Source organism: Odocoileus virginianus, unplaced genomic scaffold (genome assembly GCF_023699985.2).
Source record: "Odocoileus virginianus isolate 20LAN1187 ecotype Illinois unplaced genomic scaffold, Ovbor_1.2 Unplaced_Contig_35, whole genome shotgun sequence".
Lineage (NCBI taxonomy): Eukaryota > Metazoa > Chordata > Mammalia > Artiodactyla > Cervidae > Odocoileus > Odocoileus virginianus.
Window position 1 is genome coordinate 555,476 of NW_027224352.1, and position 20,429 is coordinate 575,904.

Genomic DNA, 20,429 nt, shown 5'->3' on the forward strand with positions numbered 1-20,429 from the left:
AGACAACACTAACAACAGATGGAGAGATATATCATCATTGTGAAAATGACTATACTACTAAAAGCAATCTACAGATTCAAAGCAATCCCTATCAAATTACCAATGACATTTTTCACAGAACTGGAACAAAAAATTTTACATTTTGTATGGAAACACAAAAGACCCCAAATAGCCAAAGCAATCTTGAGAAAGAAAAATAAAGCTGGAGTAATCAGGCCCCCTGATTTCAGCTTATAATATAAAACTACAGTAATCAAGATAGTATGACACTGGCACAAAAAGAGAAACACAGCTCAGTTGAACAGGATAGAAAGTCCAGAAATAAACTCACACATCTATGGTCAGCTTACCTTTAACTGACAGGGTTAAAGCTTAGGCAGTCCAGGGCCCATTAAGGAGGAGGTGAACATTCTCCCTCATGCTTTCCTCAAGTCTTGTGCAACAATTCATCTTACCCAAGAACTGGTCTTTTCTTTAGTAGCTAATGATCACACAGCACACAGTGTCTTACTCAATGGAAATGCTTTTCTTAGACTCTATGTTAACAATTATAATTGTAACAAATCTTGCCTGGGAACCTGTTTCTCAGTAATAATACACCTGACCCAGAAACACCTTGCCTGGAACAGGTTCCTTCTGGCTAATCTGGTACTGAAGTTATCTCAGGATGTATGCCTTGGGAAAGGGTCTAATGGAACTTGTACAGCCTTGAAGTGTTTTATCTATTCTCAGCAGCCAGTTGAAAAGGATATAATGCCCTGCTTAAACTAGTTAGGCAGGTACTCTCTTACCCCCTCCCAGTGCCTTTTGCTGAAGGCTTTCTCTATCCTTTTCACACTAATGAAACTTTGCTACACAAAGTCCTGAGTGACTGAGACTGTCTTTTGGGTCCCAGAGTGAAATTTTCTCCTTCAGAGACCATGAACATTGGCACTGTTCTCCATAAGCTATCACTATCATCACAAAGAAGGCAAGAACATACAATGGAGAAAAGACAGCCTCTTCAGTAATGGCGCTGGGAAAACTGTACAGCTACATGTAAAATAACGAAATTAGAACACTTCCTAATACCATACACAAAAATAAACCCAAAATGGATTAAAGACCTAAATGTAAGGACAGACACTATAAAACTCTTAGAGGAAAACATAGGCAGAACACTGTTGGACATAGATTGCAGCAAGGTCCTCTTTGACCCACCTCTTGGAGTAAGGAAAATGAAAAAAAAGGGGGGGGACCTAATTAAATCTAAAAGCTTTTGCACAGCAAAGGCAACCCTAAACCTGACAGAAACACAAACATCAGAATGGGATAAAATAATTTCAAATGAAACATAGGTGGAATATCTAAATAGACATTTCTCAGACCTCCCTCATGGCACAGTGAATAGGAATCTGCCTGATAATGCAGGGGACATGGGCTCAATTGCTGGTCCAGGAAGATTCCACAAGCTGAGAAGCAAGTAAAGCCAGTGTACCACAACTACTGAGCCTGCACTCCAGGGCCCACAAGCCACAACTACTGAACCTATGAGGTGCAACTACCGAAGCTCATTTTCTTAGAGCCCATGCTCTGAATAAAGAGAAGCCACTGCAATGAGAAGCCCATACACCACAATGGATACCCAACGCAACCAATAAATAAATAAATAAGACATTTCTCCAAAAAAAAACATATATATGGCCAAGAAACGCATGGAAAAAACCCTCAACATCTCTAATTATTAGGATAATGCAAGTCAAAACTACAGTGAGGTATCACCTCACACAAGTTGGAATTACCACCAACAACAATCTACAAACTGTAAATATTGGAGAGGGTGTGGAGGTGAGGGAACACTCTGGCACTTTGGTGAGAATATATTGAAATACCCACTATGGAGAGCAGTATGGAGTTTCCATTAAAAAAAAAAACAACTATAATTAAAACTACCCTTCCACCCAGAAATCCCACGCCTGGGCACATACTCTGAGAAAACCATAATTCAAAAGGAGTACAACTTCAGTGTTCATTGCAGCACTATTTACAATAGCCAGGACATGGAAGCAACTTAAATGTCCATCTACAGATGAATGTGTAATGAAGTTGTGGTACATATATACAAAGGAATATTACTCAGCCATAAAAAAGAACAAAATTGTGTCATTTGTAGTGATGTAGATGAACACAGAGTCTGTGATAAAAGTCAAGTCAGAAAGAGAAAGGCAAATATCATGTATTAATGCATAGAAAAATGGTACTGATGAACTTATTTGCTATGATACAGATATAGAGAATGGGGTCCTGGACACAAGGAGGGAAGAGGAGGGTGGGGTGAAGTGGAGTGGCAGTGACGTATATACACTACCATATGTAAAACAGATACCTAGTGGGACGCTGCTGTATAGAACAGGTAGCTCAGCTCAGTGCTCAGTGATGACCTAGAGGGGTGGGATGGGGTAGGTGGAGGGAGGCTCAAGAGGGAAGGGATTATTGTTTACATATAGCTTATTCACATTTTTTAGCGTGAATATATGGGACCTGTTTATTTTCCCACATTTTAGTCTGTTTTTAAATGAAATATATGGTCAAAGAATCAATTTCAGAGAATTTTTAGGAGAGCAGGTGACTGAAAACCAAATTCTCTTTTCAAGTCAGCCACAAAATTTTAAATAATAAAGTGCATTTTGTATAACTTACCATAGAGCAGTATCATGTTTGACACAGTCAATCTAAGTATCTTTCTGGGGGTCAGCAATCTGTGGCTCATTAGCTGAATGTGGCTCATGATCTATTTGTGTACAACCTGGATCTGAGAATGATTTTTACATTTTTAAAGGTTTGCAAACAAAACAAAAACAGAATATGTGACAAATAACCATATATGGTCTACAGAGCCTAAAATATTTATGATCCGGCCCTTTATAGAAAAGTCTGCAGACCTTTCATTTATATCAATGTTGTACAGAATTCAGGCAGTGCAATTACAAGTCCAAGATAAGTTTCATTTATTCCCATCACATATATAGTAACATTCTGAAAACTTGTCTTCTGATGTCACCTGTCAATTTCTTTTCAATTTTTCTTCAGTTTCAACATCATTAAAGTTCATCAATATTTCTCTTTCCATGATTTTGGAGGCTTTGCAGATTTTCATATATTAAGGTATTAATCTCTTTTGCATTTCTGGAATCTATTTACTCTCCCCAAGTATTTCTCTTTGCCCTTTCATAGGGATACAATTTAACAGTTGGATAAGCTCTGATATCAGCTTTCTGGCAGGTTTGAGCATAAGCCTGTCTACTTTTCCAAGTTTCACTTTTTTAAAAAAATCATCCTAGCCAAGAACTCTAACCCTGGAGCAAAGTTTTGGCAAGATCCACACCAAGGAGCATAGAAATCAACCACCTTTTCCCTTTGTAAAACTAAAAAAGTTTTCCCTTTGTAAAACTTTTTCACTGAAAGTCTGAGGTGTTAGATCTGTAGATATTTAGGTAAAAATCCTACACCCCAGAGTCCTAGGGAATACACAACTCTATTCCAACTATTGTAACTATGATATTAACTTTATTTGATTTTTGGGAAAAACTTATTTCAGCTTGTCTTTGAACATTTTCTTGAGCACAAAAGGAATGATACTGTTGGCACTCTATATTGCCCACATTGATCAGTTCAGTTAATGTCTAGGCCATTCTAGCATTAAGATTTCACATGGGTAACATCATGGAGACTAGAAATCAATCATCCAGACTTTACATTTTCTATGGTTAACTAGTTCATTGAAAGCGGTGAGTGTCAAGATCACTGAAGAATTTATAAGATCTTCTATGATCAAGATCTGTTCAGCAGAGTGATGTCCTTCATATTCATGAATGTTGGACTGGTTGAATACCACTGTTGTTGGATAAGCCTGAATGTTATACATATTACAGGTCCTTCCTGAACTGTACAATCTAATGTATCAAACTTAAGTTGACCATAAAGATGCTTTGATGCTTTTCATAACTCTGGCAATAAAGCTCTACATGGTGGACACCAAGGGGCAAAAAATATCAGCTAGCCATGGTTCTTTATCATTGGCAGGATAATGTTGAGATTAAAGTGTGGTAAGATGAGAATTAACACTTCACAAAGGCAAGCATATCATATAGAATCTTCTTTCCATGATGAATTCCAAATTATTTGGTTACTTGTCCTTTAAATATTGCTAGACATGGTTGAATATGTTCATTTTTAAGTAGAGGCTTTAGTTTCTTCAACTCAAGATCAATTAAATTTTCATTTTTTCCAAAATGAGAAAATAAGAGCCACCGATGAATGATGAGCCAAATGATCTCTACTGTGTTTGCCAAAGTAGTTCAAAATGTGGAAGATTATGCATTATTTCCAAATATATTTCTTTAGCGTCCAATGAATTAAGAAACAAAACACTGCTTTTCTCTTTGTTATTTAAAGTGGCTCTAGAAGGAAAATAAGCAGTAGTACTTGTATATCCAAACTTTTACAAAGATTGTCCTGGTGGCACAGTCCATTGATTCTACATTAACAAGACCATCCAACACACCACTTAACCTGAGACCTGTTTGTGAAGTCATATAATCTCCTTTGGAATAAAAAGTGATCAGCCAGCCAATACCAGTAGAAAACAGTTTGTATGATGCTAACAAAATTTCTCGTCCATAATACTGTCACTGTGCTTCTAACATGCTGCATGGCAAAATTCACTAAACTTTCTTTTTGATCTATGACTGTGATATTTCACTACAGCCATTCTATAAAACGAAGAGGCTGGGATAAATGTTGACTCCGTTCATTCAGCAAAACATTCTGTCATCACCACAGTTAACAGCTCCAATTAGAAGCAATCCATCTACTTCTTTAGCAAAATCTCTCCATGTGAGAGGCAAATTATGGGAGTGTGAACACCCTGGGGAGTAAAAGTTCACAAACCACAGTTCTCCAGAATTAACAGCAGTGTCAAATTCTCTTCTATCCAATGCTATGATTTCAGGATAATCATCCCAAATTCAAATTCTAAAACCATAAGGATAACAATTCTAGCTTTCATAGTGGTCTCCTTTATTATCAGTAAGTCCCCTTTCTCTATATTTGTCATACTTTTTCCACGATCTTTGAGTAGTTCCTATCCTGTATTTATTTAAAAAAATCATTATAAAAAAAACATCATTATGTACATTTGGGTTACTCAGGTTTTTATCAAGATGTAGTTTAAATACCAGCTTCTTGAAAGCTTGTCTTATTTCTCTACTGCTTCCAGTTTTGGATACTCCAAGTAAACTGTAAAAATCCTGATCTGTACCCACTAAAATGGCTGTATACACTAGTAGAAAACAGCGTGAACATTATCAAGTCTCTGAAACAGTCATCTTCATTTAATCATTGTTTTTCTTGTACAAGTTCTAACTTAAAAGTGAACATTAAGATAAGGCCACTGGTTCCAGTTGATGTAATATGCAAATTTGAGAACTTCTGTCCACATTACTCCAAAAGTGAAACAGGCATCATAAATTGTCTCCCAAAATGTTAATCTGTGAGTGTTTTTTGCTTCTGTCAACTAACAATTGATGCTTGCCAAAGGCATTTGCCATCTGCTTCTGTGGAGACTGAATCATGTGCTGCTGCAGCTGTTGACCTTTGACACACCCTGAAGGGAGTTCAGGCTGGAGAGTGGGGCATTTTTTGCTCCATGGAAACTGAAGAAAGGTCTTTAGACAGATATTTTCAGGAAGTTATTTCATGATCTCAATCCTTGCATCTCCTCATGTCTAGAAAAGTATTAAATAGTATAATGTCTTAAATCCTTTCATGGCGATATCAATTCCTGGTGACCAGCAGGTAACTTTTTGTAAGATAAGTGCTTGATTGGATTGAGCTCCCCTTTCACCAAAATCTTATATATTGATATTCTCTCACTACCTCTTTGGAGCAGTTTGTCAGAGCTATCTGAAGTGCCGTCTCTCAGGCTGCAGTCCTAATTTTGCCCCAAGTGTAATTTAACTCACAACCTTCATGTTGTGCATTCTTTTTTAGTCAACAGTTTTGGTGACTATGAAGTGACCCAGTGTGGATTTCCCTCCTACACCTGAACTGTACGAGGAACAGCAGATTTAGTACCAGCAGTGGCCTATACATCCTCAGAGAGTCCAGAGGTTTATTTGATGGTAGACCAGGTTACTTACCCCTTCCCAGTTGAAAGATATGGGGGGGGCAGTTGAAATATACTGGGGCATTCCCACTCAGTGTTTAGACATTGAGTGGGGCTCAAATGATAGATATTGAGATTTAACAGTTGTAAGAGACTGAGTGATCTGTGCTGAGTAGTTAGGTAAGAGGCTGATCTGTTGCTTTTTGTCAATTTGGCTGCCCTTATAGAATTTGTCAGGATAAAAGTGAAGATATCGCATGATAGCTTTATTCCAAAGAAGAGGCAAGATGACTGAGAAATTTATAGGAGTGGTAAAGGCCGAGTCCTCATATTGTGCAGTGGTCCCATAGGGAAATTCACTCATTAATTAAAACACCTACTCATCTGGGAGCTCAGATTAGAATTGGCCATTCAGTGATCTGAGTACCTGCGGTGGTCATAGACTGCCAAAAAGAATTACTGAGACATGTAAGAGGGCTGAAATGACTCTGGGGGGACTCCTGGAAGAGTTAAGCTCACAAGCATTGCACTTGCCCACCACACGGAAACTGTCCACCCCAGATTGAGACTTGAACCCATGTGTCAGAATCTAACCAAGCCAAAACCCAGTTTGGGACTCAAACCCACGTGGCTGGGAAAGAAACCCAGCCAAAATCCACAGTCTTCCAACTAACTGAGATCACAGACCTGATTTCAGGACCTAATGAAGCCCTGGTTCTTGATGTCTCCTCAGAAAGAATTAAGTGAGAGACAAAGTGATAGGTAAGAAGTGGATTTATTTAGAGAGAAACACACTCCACAGACAGTGTGGGCCATTACAGAGGGTGAGTGCAGCCTTGAAATGTGGCATGGTTAGCTTTTATGGGCTGGGTAATTTCATAGGCTAATGAGTGGGAGGATTATTCCAACTATTTGGGGAAGGGGTGGAGATTTCCAGGAATTGGGCCACTGCCCACTTTTTGGTCTTTGATGGTCAGCCTTGGAACTGTCATGGTGCCTCTGGATGTATCATTCAGCTTGATGTGTTACGATGAATGCATGCTCAGTCGCTTCAGTTGTGTCCGACTTTTTGTGATCCCATGGACTGTAGCCTGCCAGGCTCCTCTGTCCATGGGGATTCTCCAGGCAAGAATACTGAAGTGGGTTGCCATGCCCTCCTCCAGGGGATCTTCTCCCGACCCAGGAATCGAACCCGAGTCTCCTGCATTGCAGGCAGATTCTTTATCCACTGAGCCACCTGGGAAGCCCACAATAAGCATATACTGAGGACCAAAGTATAGTTGAAGTTGACCTATCTGCCATCTTGGACTCATTTGATTCTAATCAGTTATGTTGTGTCCTCAGGCTATTTCATTCTTTCAAAGGTTGTGCCCTGCCCTCTTCCTTCCTGTTTGAACGCCATTTCAATAATGGATTTTATCCATGACAGATTCAACTTAAAATGGGAAATAGAGCCTCTCAAACACAGAAATGAGGGCATCAGAAAGCACCCTCTAACACTCCAGCCAGGGTTATGTATGTACAAAATAACACTTGCAAATACCTACTTAATTGTGGAAATTATACTGAAAGGAGATCTCAACCTAAAATGGCCAAATTGGGGTTCTTTTGATATTCCAAAATTGATATTTTTGCATGCACAAGTTAGAAAAGGCCAGCAGTAAGATCAAACAGACTGAATGGAATGCTTACTTTGATTGATGTCTAGAAGTTTCTAAAACAAGAAACAATAGAGTGACTTCTTTGCAGGGAACTAAGAAGATATTGATTGAAACTATACCAGAACTAAAAAGGCCACTAGCACTGACTCTGCCTCTGCCTCTGTTGTAGACAGAAGTCAATTCTGACTCCATGTTGGAACTGTTTCTTTGACTTGCTTTCCATTGCTTTTGTTATTATAATCATACATAATGGCCTGCCTCAGAGAATCCTGCCGTTCTGCCTGACAAGCTTAAGAACCTTTGTTCATAACCCTATCCACCTGAAGATTGCAGGAAGGAAGAAACTAACACATCCCCTGCCTGAGGCTTGCCAACCTAGGAGATATTTTCAAGATTAATGAACTTCCTTAATTTGATTCTTCACCTCCCCATCTCCATCTATTAAAGAAACCTGCATCCAAACCCTGAAAAGATGGTTATTTTGAGACATTAGTCTGCCATCTTCTTGGTCAGCTGGCTTTCTGAATAAAGTCATATTCTTTGCCTCAACACCTCATCTCTTGGATTCACTGTCCTCTTGTGCAGTGAGTAGAGTGGGTTTGGACTCAGGAACAAATTTGGCTTAGCTAGCTATGATCCTTGCTGCTTGTGGCTAGCCAGTTCTGGTCAGGGAATATTTCAGTAAGATCTTAAACAACTGCCAGGACTATTTTTCTGAGGATCTTTCCTTCAAGATTTCCAGAAATGGCACCAGCTGCCCCAGTGCTTGGCAGCTGAGACAAGGAACCAACAAAACTTCTATGAGTCAATGGGCTGAATTTTGTTTGCAGGGTAAGTCTACCCAATTCAATAGCTGTTGTTTTTTGTTTTGTTTTCCATTTATTTTTATTAGTTGGAGGCTAATTACTTTACAACATTGCAGTGGTTTTTGTCATACATTGAAATGAATTATCCATGGATTTACATGTATTCTCCATCCCAGTCCCCCCTCCCACCTCCCTCTCCACCCGATCCCTCTGGGTCTTCCCAGTGCACCAGGCCCGAGCACTTGTCTCATGCATCCAACCTGGGCTGACAAATGGATGAGGAAGCTGTGGTACATATACACCATGGAATATTACTCAGCCATTAAAAAGAATTCATTTGAATCAGTTCTAATGAGATGGATGAAACTGGAGCCCATTATACAGAGTGAAGTAAGCCAGAAAGATAAAGACCATTACAGTATACTAACACATATATATGGAATTTAGAAAGATGGTAACGATAACCCTATATGCAAAACAGAAAAAGAGACTCAGATATATAGAACAGACTTGTGGACTCAATAGATGTACAAAAATATTTTAACATCCACTTATGATAAAAATTCTCTATAAAGTGGGCATAGAGGAAGCCTACCTCAACATAACAAAGGCCATACACAACAAATTCATAGCAAACATTATTCTAAGTGGTGAAAAAAATGAAAGCATTTCCTCTATGATTAGTAATAAGACAAGCATGCCCACTCTTGCTACTATTATACAACATAGTTTAGGAAGTCCAAGCCACAGCAGTAGAGAAGAAAAATAAATAAATGAAACCGGATGGGAAAAGAAGTAAAACTCTTACTGTTTGCAGATGACATGATACTATACATAGAAAACCCTAAAGATGCCACCAGAAAATTACTAGAGCTAATCAATGAATTTAGTAAAGTTTCAGGATACAAAATTAATACATGGAAATCTTTCATTCCTGTATACTAACAATGAAACATCAGAAAGAGAAATTAAGGAAAAGACCCCATTCACCATGGCAACAAAAAGAATAAATATCTATGGATAAACTTACCTAAGGAGACAGACCTGTATGCAGATTCAATTCAAGACCCATCAAATTACAAATGGCATTTTCACAGAATTAGAAGAATAAAAATTTACAATTTTCATTATACACAAAAGACCCTGAATAGCCAAAATATTCTTTAGAAAGCAAAACAGAGCTGGAAGAATCAACCTTCTTGACTTCGGACTTCACTAGAAAGCTGCAGTAATCAAGACAGAATGGTACTGGCACAAAGCATAGATATAGACCAACGGAACAAGATAGAAAGCCTAGAGATAAACCCATACACCAATGGGCACTTTAGTTTTGACAAAGGAGGTAAGATAACACAATGGAGAAAGGACAGTCTCTTCAAGAAATGGTGCTGAGAAAACTGGACAGCTATATGTAAAATAATAAATGTAGAATACTTCCTAACACCATACACAAACATAAACTCAAGATGGATAAAAAATGTAAAGCAATACACTGCAAAACTCTTAGAGGAAAACATAGGCAGAACATTCTTTGACATAAATCACAGCAAGATCCTCTTTGACCCACCTCCTAGAATAATGAAAATAAAAACAAAAATAAACAAATGGGACCTAATTAAACTTAAAAGCTTTTGCACAGCAAAGGAAACTATAAACAAAATGAAAAGACAACCCTCAGAATGGGAGAAAATAATAGCAAATGAAACAACTGACAAAGAATTAATTTCCAAAATAAACAAGCAGCTCATACAGCTCAATACCAGAAAAATGAACAATCCAATAAAAAATGGGCAGAAGACCTAAATATACATTTCTCCAAAGAAGATATACAGATGGCCAACAAACACATGAAAAGATGCTTGACATCACTTATTATTGAAGAAATACAAATAAAAATTACAATGAGTTATCACCTCACCTCACACCAGTCAGAATGGCCATCATCAAAAAAATCTACACATAATAAACACTAAAGCAGATGTGGAGAAAAGGGATCTCTCTTACACTGTTGGTGAGAATGTAAATTTATACTGCCACTAGGGAAAACAATATGGAGATTCCTTAAGAAACCAAGAAGTATGTCACCATATGACCCAGTTATCCCATTATTGGGTATATATTGTGATAAAAACCATTAATTCAAAAAGACATGTACCTCAGTGTTCACTCCAGCACTATTTACTATACCCAGGACATGGAAGCATATATGTGTGTATATATATATATATATATATATATATATATATATATATATAATACTGATGAACCTATTTGTAGGGCAGGAACAGATGCAGATGCAGAGAACAGACTTGTGGACACAGTGGGAAAGGAGAAAATGAGATGAATTGAGAGTAGCATTGATATATATACAACGAAAGTGAAAGTGAAGTTGCTCTGTCATGTCTGACTCTTTGGGACCCTATGGACTGTAGCCCGCCAGGCTCCTTCTCTGTCCATGGGATTTTCCAGGCAAGAATACTGGAGTGGGTTCCCATTTTCTTCCCCAGGGGATCTTCCTGACCTGGGATTAAACTCCCACATTGCAGGAAGACTCTACTCTCTGAGCCAGCAGGGAATCCCATATACATTATCATGTATAAAATACATAGCTAGCAGAAAGCCGCTGTACAGCACAAGGGGCTCAGCTCAGTGCTCTATGATGACCTATATGTGTGAGATGAGGGATATTGGAGGGGGGTTCAAGAGAGATGGGATATATGTATAGCTGATTTGATGCTTTCGAACTGTGGTGCTGGAGAAGACTCTTGAGAGTCCCTTGGACTGTGAGGAGATCAAACCAGTCAATCCTAAAGGAAATCAACCCTGAATATTCATTGGAAGGACTGATGCTGAAGCTCCAATACTTTGGCCACCTGATGCAAAGAGCCAACTCTTTGGAAAAGACCCTAATGCTGGGAAAGACTGAAGGCAAAAGGAGAAAGAGGGCAGTAGAGGATGAGATGGTTAGATAGCATCACTGACTCCATGGGCATGAATTTGAGTAAACTCTAGGAGACAGAGGAGGACAGAGAAGGAGACTGGCATGCTACAGTCCATGCAGTCGAAATAGTCAGACACGACTTAGTGACTGAAGAACAAAAACAACATACCTGAATCACACTGTTCTACAACAGAAACTAATATGACTAATATTATCCTCCAAGTAAAATAACTAACTAAATAAACCTTTCATCTTCCAGGCATTTGTTTTACATCTGTTGGTCTCATTCCTAATATTGCTGTGGGTGCCAGGAAACCACAATGTCCCTCAAAATCTTTCTAGCTTGAGAGGTATTTTAGGAAGGAGTGAGTTGAGAGTGCTCAAACTGGTGGACACATTACTTTGATACAATGAAAAGGATGTTATGTATGGGTTCTTGGTTGTAGGCAGTGTTATTCAAAGGAGCTGAAAACAACAACAACAAAATCATCTGGAGATGACATTTGAGTTGAAATGTGAATAATTTGTCAGAAAGAGATTTAAGGTCTAGGTGGGAGGCTAACAAAGAAGGACTTCCAAGTTACCACACTTTTCATTTTACTCTTATCTCTTAGTTTCTTTTGCTTGTGTCCCCTCATTTCCCAAATCTCTTTGTGGCCCAGGGCTCTGCCCATGATCATATGCTCTTCTCTATGCACACTCATTCCCTAAGGTGATCTAGTATACTCTTATGTCTTTAAATACCATTTATGTGCAAAACCTCCCAAATTTATTTATCCAGCTCAATAAGACTTCTCCTCTTTACTGCAGATTCAGATATCCAGTAACTGCTCAACATTTCTACTTGGATGTTCTAAAAACACCTCAAAGTCAACTTTTAGAAAACTTAATTTCTAACCTTCCCTCTATGTCCATCCAAACCATAGCCTTCTTCATCTCAGTTAATGGGTACCCCATTCTTCCAACTGTTTAGTCCAAAAATCTTGGAACCATCCATGACTTCTCTATTTCTTTCACATTTCACTTCCAACTGGTCAGAACATCCTGGGGCATTTCCTTCAAAATATATACAAAATTCAAATTCTTCTATCTCCCTTGTTACCTTTCAGATATCATCAGTTCATGCCTGGGTTCCTGTAATACCCTAACTAGTTTTACTGATTCTGTGCTTTTTCCTTTATAGCTTGTGCTCAAAACATCAGACAGATCCTTTAAGAAAGTAATTCAGGTCAACTATCTGCTCAAAATCTTCAATGGCTCTGTGGACATGGAGATGCAACACCCAGGTTCCTTTTCATAGAGAGAATTATTACCCCAGCTTCAGTTGTCATTTCTGTTTAAGGATTGCCTCAGCTGCAGAGAAAAATCTTGTCTAAGGTCACATCCTTTTCCAGGGTGGCCTATATCCAATGACTGATCAGTGTACGTGTTTGTGGGTGACACTCTCATTGAGTATCAGAGCTTGACTTCTCCCTTGTTGCTTCTACTTCTTCCTCATTTCTTCCACAGTTATTAACCCCCAAAGCATTGCTTAATAAATTTTCTGAAGGATTAACTTTGTTTTATATTTGCTTCCTGGGGAACTTAACCTGTGACAGGCTCTCCTCATTTCATAGAGAGTTCCTACATTTCAGGACCTTATGTGATTTAGCCTAATGTAATAAACCTCCCTCACTTCTCCTATGTCTCTCACCCTCACTTACATAGCTATATACAAAGTAGCCTCCTTGGTCTTTGAACATGCCAATAGCCTTTCCTCTAACAGCTCCCGTTTTTATTTTATTTTATTTTTTTACCATGAATGCTCTTTCTCCAGCTATATGGTTGGCTAACTCCGTTACTTCATTTCTTTGCTCAATATCACCTTTCCCATGAAAACTATCCTAATCTCCCTATCTAATATTACAACCCACCACTCCTCTTAGCTCTTACCCTTTTCTAATTTTCTTTTTGTTCAAACAGAACAAATTGTTCACAATGCCACTTTCTGACATCCCATATAATTTACGTACTTGTTATTTTTATTGTTTATTGCTAGCTTCCTCTTGGGCTTCCCTGGTGGCTCAGACAGTACAGAATCCACCTGCAATATGGGAGACCTGGGTTATTTGCACATAAGTTTGGGGCTTCCCTTGTAGCTCAGATGGTAAAGCATCTGCCTACAATGCGGGAGACCCAGGTTCATCCTTGGGTCAGAAAGATCTTCTGGAGAAGGAAATGGCAACCCACTCCAGTATTCTTGCCTGGAAAATCCCATGGACGGAGGAGCCTGGTAGGCTACAGTTCATGGGGTCGCAAAGAGTCGGACACGACTGAGCGACTTCACTTCTTCCATAAGAACAGAGATCACTGACTGTTTTATTTATTGAAATATTCTAAATTTCTAGTAACAGTGCCTGGAACAAAAATAGGCACTAAATAAATTTTTTGGATGTATAAATGAATAAAGTAGATTTATAAACAGTTGGAACAAAGTGTGTGTTGAGAGAAAGTGATAGAGACAAAAAAATTAGAAGACCACAGCTGTAAATCACTTTGATATCTCCATTGGTGCTCTTGCATATTCCTATTTCTTTAGCAAAAATAATAATCAAAATTGCACTTGCCATCAGGAGACTTAGGTTCATGTCCACACTTACTAGCTGTGTGACCCTTTTATCTTTTTTCTAAGTCTAGTTTCCTAAACTGTAAAATGGAAATAATAACACTTAGCTCCCAGTACCCTGTGAGGATTGAGATGTGCCTGGCACATACTAGGTGTTAAATAAATGCTTCTTGCCACTCCACCACCTTCCAAAGATGAATCATATAAACTGAATGGCTCAAATGCCTTATAGTATGTATTTGTAACTGTGACCACAAAAATAAGCATACACATTCACTACATTATGTATGGGCTTCAACTTTAACTATGTGCTGCAGACCTCTACCATGAATTTGGGTTCAATTTGGAAGAAATTTATCCCATTTCTATTTATTCATTGACTTTTCAGTCCCTTCACTTCATCTTCAGGATTAGGGTAACAATTGAAATAACATACAAACATGTTGCCTGTAATATTCTTTGACCTCCACAAACAGAGAAAAATAGCAGAAAACAGCAGTGACATAGCTATACAAGAGAGAAAAATCTTGAACTATAGGTCTCAGTATTAAACACATGACTGAATTAATAACATGAATAGATGGTTTCAGCTATCCTAGCCTTTCAACTTGTTTTTCCTCTCTAGATCACTCCTCCTTCAAATTATTGCATGGGCTGGCTTCTCTCAGCTATCTGCTCAAATATGTACTCAGGCCTTTTTTCTGACAAGCCATAGCTGAAGTAGCTCCCTTATTTCAGTTACTTTCTATATTATTGATTACTTTTGTTATTGTCATACAATTTATCACTCCCAGAAATTATAGAGATTATCTACATCTTTGTTGTTTTTCTCCCCTTATGAGACTCTAAACTCCCTGTAAGTACAGACCTTATCTATTTCCTTTGTCACTATTAGCCATGTCCAACAAAAGCTGCTGAATAAATAAATGACTGAATCTGCAAAATAGAATAACATCCTGCCCTACCAACCACCCAGGTATGCTATGAAGATTTATCAGCACTCTGGGAAAGTTCTTAGTAGGAAAGTAAGGGACTATAAGCATTTAAGTGAAAGTGAAAGTGAAAGTCACTCAGTCGTGTCTGACTCTTTGTGACCCCATGGACTGTACAGTCCATGGAATTCTCCAGGCCAGAATACTGGAGTGGGTAGCCTTTCCCTTCTCCAGGGGATCTTCCCAACCCAGGGATCGAATCCAGGTCTCCCGCATTGCAGGCAGATTCTTTACCAGCTGAACCACAAGGGAAGCCCAAGAATACTGGAGTGGGTAGCCTATCCCTTCTCCAGCAGATCTTTCCAACCCAGGAATCAAACCAGGGTCTCCTGCATTGCAGGTGGATTCTTTACCAACTGAGCTATGAGGGAAGCCCTACACATCTAAAGAATTATTTAAATTCACACTTCAGTAACAGAATTTCTGGACTATATTCACTAACTAAATGTAACTGGGCATTGCTAAATATAAATGTTTACTAAAATAATGTGAACTGTACCCTCTTGGAAACTAAATGGAATTTATGAAGTATCTTCACTGTACTAAAGATATAGTTTTTCATTTAGTTCTCAATAGAACCGAGTAAGGTAGGGATTACTAGATGCAATTGTTATTGTTGTTTAGTCACTAAGCCATGTCCAACTCTTTTGCAACCCTCTGGACTGTAGCCCACCAGGTTCCTCTGTCCATGAAATTCTCCAGGCAAGAATGCTTGAGTGGGTTGTCATTTCCTTCTCCAGGTATCTTCCTGACCCAGGGATTGAACCCACGTCTCCTGCATTAGCAGGTGGATTCTGTACCACTGATTTTGGTTTTTACAATTCTGGCTTCACTCAACTGGCATCTACAAGTCAGTAATTCTCCATGTGGAATCCCAGGACCAGTAGTCTCAGTCTCCAGTGTGAACATGTTAGAATATGTAAATCCCTGGACCCCACACTAACTGAATCAGCATTTCTGTTGGTGGGCCCCAGCAATCTGTAGTTTAACAAACTATTTGGGTGATTCTAATATGTACTAAGGTTTGAGAACTACTATATTCAAGAGATTCCAATTCTGGCCAACAATGGAAAAAAACTTATAATTTAAACTCAGATCAACTTCCGGACACAAGAAATGGTATAAGATGAAGTAGACAGTTAAATGCTGGCATATTGAGTGCATCACTTTAACAGCATCATCTTTTAGGATTTGAAATAGCTCAACTGGAATTCCATCACCTCCACTAGCTTTGTTCATAGTGATGCTTCCTAAGGTGTTGTAAAGACTCTTGAGAGTCCCTTGGACTGCAAGGAGATCAAACCAGTCAATCCTAAAGGAAATCAGTCCTGAATATTCATTGGAAGGACTGATGCTGAAGCTGAAACTCTAATACTTTGGCCACCTGATGTGAAGAACTGACTCATTGGAAAAGACCCTGATGCTGGGAAAGATTGAAGGCAGGAGAAGGGGAGACAGATGAGAGATTGGTTGGATGGCATCACCGACTCAATGGACATGAGTTTGAGCAAGCTCCAGGAGTTGATGATGGACAGGGGAGCCTGGTGTGCTACAGTCCATGGGGTTGCAAAGAGTCGGACATGACTAAGCAACTGAACTGAGACAGTTAAAACTGTCCATCCCTAAGAAACTGCACCCACCCAAGATATGTCTCCAAGGGAGACCCTCTTAGTGAAAAAAAAGAGATTAGCTGACCAGAAGACTCATTTTGCTGTGAGGGCAAAGTCCTTATTTAAAAGATTAGGATGTATGCCTTGAACCAGAAGGACTTCCCAGGCAGCTCAGAGAGTAAATAATCTGTCTGCAATGCAGGAGATTTGAATCCCTGGGTCAGGAAGATCCCCTGGAGAAGGGAATTGGCTCCCCACTCCAGGATTCTTGCCTAGAGAATTCCATGGACAAAGGAACCCGGTTGGCTACAGTTCAGCAGGTCACAAACAGTGGGGCACAACTGAGGGACTAATACTTTGAAACAGAAACTACTGTGTATTGTTTCCTATTTCCTCCCATTTTTCAAATGGTAGTTTTTACTATACTTCTGTGGCTATTTCTTCACAATTATATATTGGACTGGACTGAAGGTTAGTTTACAGTTTAACTACAGATGACAAGACTGCTAAGATGATAGATCTGGAGATGTCTGCATATCAACTAGAGATCCTAAACTTTACGTTAAATGTAATAACTGGATAAGACTTTAGGTTTTTCCTCTTTGAAAACATAAATTCACTACATGCAGGTGTGAACATTTTTTGAAATTAGATATGTGGGAATAAGGGCTTCCCTGGTGGCTCAGATGATAAAGAATCTGCCTGCAATGCAGGAGACCCAGGTTCAATCCCTGGGTCAAGAAGATCCCCTGGAGAAGGGAATGGCTACCCACTCCAGTATTCTTGCCTGGAGAATTCCATGGACAGAGGAACCTGGTGGGCTACAGTCCATGGGTCACAAAGAATCAGACACAACTGAGCAACTAACACACACACACACACACACACACACACACGGGGTAATAAAGATGTCCACGGACACTCACTACTCAAAGGAAGAAGCTATACCAGACATTTGTGATTGGTTCATGGCATTCACTCCTAATGCTAATTTCACTAGAAATCCATTTAGTTCTAGGGAGATATACTTTACGGTTCAGGAATGGAACACATGCCCTGGCTAAGCCAATCAGTGCATTTCATCCATGGGACTTCAGTGATTGGTCTAAGTATGTATCCTAAGCCAGTTCAGAATTCACCATAGGACACAGGTTATTTATCTTTCTCTAGACTGGAACTGCTGGTCTAATTTTGCCCATGAAAAGAGACATCCTGAGACTGGAACTGACATACAGAAGAGGGAAAATCTTAATGAATCACAGACACTGAGCCTGAGCCCCCATCAAACCAAGCCTGAAGCCTATCTAACTTCTGGATTAGTTTAGTTATATGAATCAATAATACTTGGCAACTGTTTAAACATATTTAAAAGGAGTTTCTTGTTACACTCAGAAAAGCATTCTGTTATAAAAAACAAATAAATTTGCATCTGGCAGTAGGTGTCAGTGTAAGCTGGAATAAAAAAAATGCTTGTTCATTTCATTTTTGAATAACTGATTACAATTAACTTTTTCCACAGCTTCAATTTATAGTTGATTCCCTTTTTAACTTCCTTCAATAGAAATATACTAGCCTCAAGGAGTTCCTTCCATAAAAATCAATCATGTTTACATACATTTCATATTCTACTAGTCAGAAAAATTTACCTGGCAGAATTGGTGGATTCTCAGGGACATTTAAGTTTTCATTAAATTAGTCTGAATCAATCATACCTCCTTCCCTTCCAGGTCCTGAACCAACTAAAAAATATACACAGGAATCAAAGGGGGGTTAAAATAACAGCTTTAATATATTAAAAAAGCAAAATTCATAACAGCATGTATAGTATGCCACAATTTGTATAAAAATTGATATACATATATATAATATACTTGTAAGTACATGGATTATCTCTGGAAAAATACATAGTAACTGGTAAGAGTGTTTATCTTTGGAAAGTGGGACTGAAGTCAAGGATGTAAAAAAAAAGAGACTTACTTTATACTGTATATCCTTTTGAACTGTTTGATTTTTACCAGAGGCATGCATTTTTGTGCAAAATGATTTACATATTAAAATTTTTTTAAGAATAAAAATAGATATCGGCTTTATTGCTGATAGAGCTGGACTGGAGGACATGTTTTGGACCTAAGCCTGAAATGAACTTCTACCTCAAGTGTAAAGACAATTGATCCCCCACCCCAGAGGGTGAGAGAGGTCTGCAGATTAGAGGTTTACCCAGTCATGTAGTGACAGACTATCTGCTTTCCCATATCTTTCTGTGAGAAATGAACTCAAGAGCCAACACGGCCTTAAGTTACATATCCATAATAACCCTTTTCTCATGTTTCACCAAGTTGTTTCTCCTCCCACTTGGGACACTGAATGAGTCACTAGTAGAGATAGGTAGAAATTTTCTTCCAAATGTTTTTGAGAGGCATAATGCTTTTTTCTTGTTTAGGAACATGGAGAGAGGCAGAGGATAAGTCCTATCATACCTTTGGACATTTCTGTCCATATTACCAACACCCAAGACAAACAGGGCTTGACTGCCCCTTTGGGGGGATACCAATAGGATCTTAGAAATGTCCTGCTCCCACCTGTGTAAGACTGGTGAGCAATTCTACTTTTGCTGCGGAAGGCACTGAAATAAGTCAGAATAGAACAGTAATTAAACTAATTCTAAAGCTACATACATCCCTGGCTGAAAATTCACTACTTTATTCTCAATTTATAATTGTGTCCAACCACATTATCTGACACAGATTATAAAGATTATATAATAAGCCCCAAAGATAGCATTAAAATACTCCAAATAACACAATGTCAACAACATAATGAAAATGCCTTAATTTGAACTGTATGAAAGCCATATCAGTTATTAAACTCCAAAGGAAAAATGAATGCCCCAAATGAAATTTCTTTTTTTATTTTTTTATTTTTTTATTTTTATTTTTTTTTCCCTCATAAAACAGATTTATTTTTATATTTCTATAAATATCAGCTGGACGATCAACACAGACGGGGAGCAATCTCGATGGTGTTTATCCGGAGGATGGTCTGCGGGTTCACGATGATTCTCTTCCTTTTATGGTTTTTCCTTTTCTGAAATCTCATGTTGACTATCTCCTTTTATTGTAATAGTTGGCAAAGAGAAAGTAGAAGCTTTAAAGAAATTTAGTATCCTTTGGTTGTTTACACAAACTGGGTCAACATTATTGGCTTAATCCTTGATTGGTGGAAATCAAATCAGAAGGAAAATTATAAAGCATTGTTTAGAAAGCTAATATATATATTTTAAAAATTATTTATTTTTAATTGGAGGATAATTGCTTTACCATATTGTGTTGGTTTCTGCCATGTATCAACTTGACTCAGCCACAGTCACCCGCAGGGGACACACCCACCCTACAGGGACATGTGCATGTCCCCTGCCTCTTTTTTTTTTTTTTAATTTTTATTAGTTGGAGGCTAATTACTTTACAACATTGCAGTGGTTTTTGTCATACATTGAAATGAATTAGCCATGGATTTACATGTATTCCCCATCCCGGTCCCCCCTCCCATCTCCCTCTCCACCCTATCCCTCTGGGTCTTCCCAGTGCACCAGGCCCGAGCACTTGTCTCATGCATCCAACCTGGGCTGGTGATCTGTTTCACCCTAGATAATATACATGTTTCGATCCTGTT

General features: G+C 38.6%; 1 pseudogene; it reads right to left on the reverse strand.

The window, feature by feature from the left end:
• Positions 1-3,080: 3,080 nt before the first annotated feature.
• LOC110122825 (dnaJ homolog subfamily C member 10 pseudogene) lies at positions 3,081-19,856 on the reverse strand (annotated as a pseudogene).
• Between the last annotated feature and the right edge of the window lie 573 nt (positions 19,857-20,429).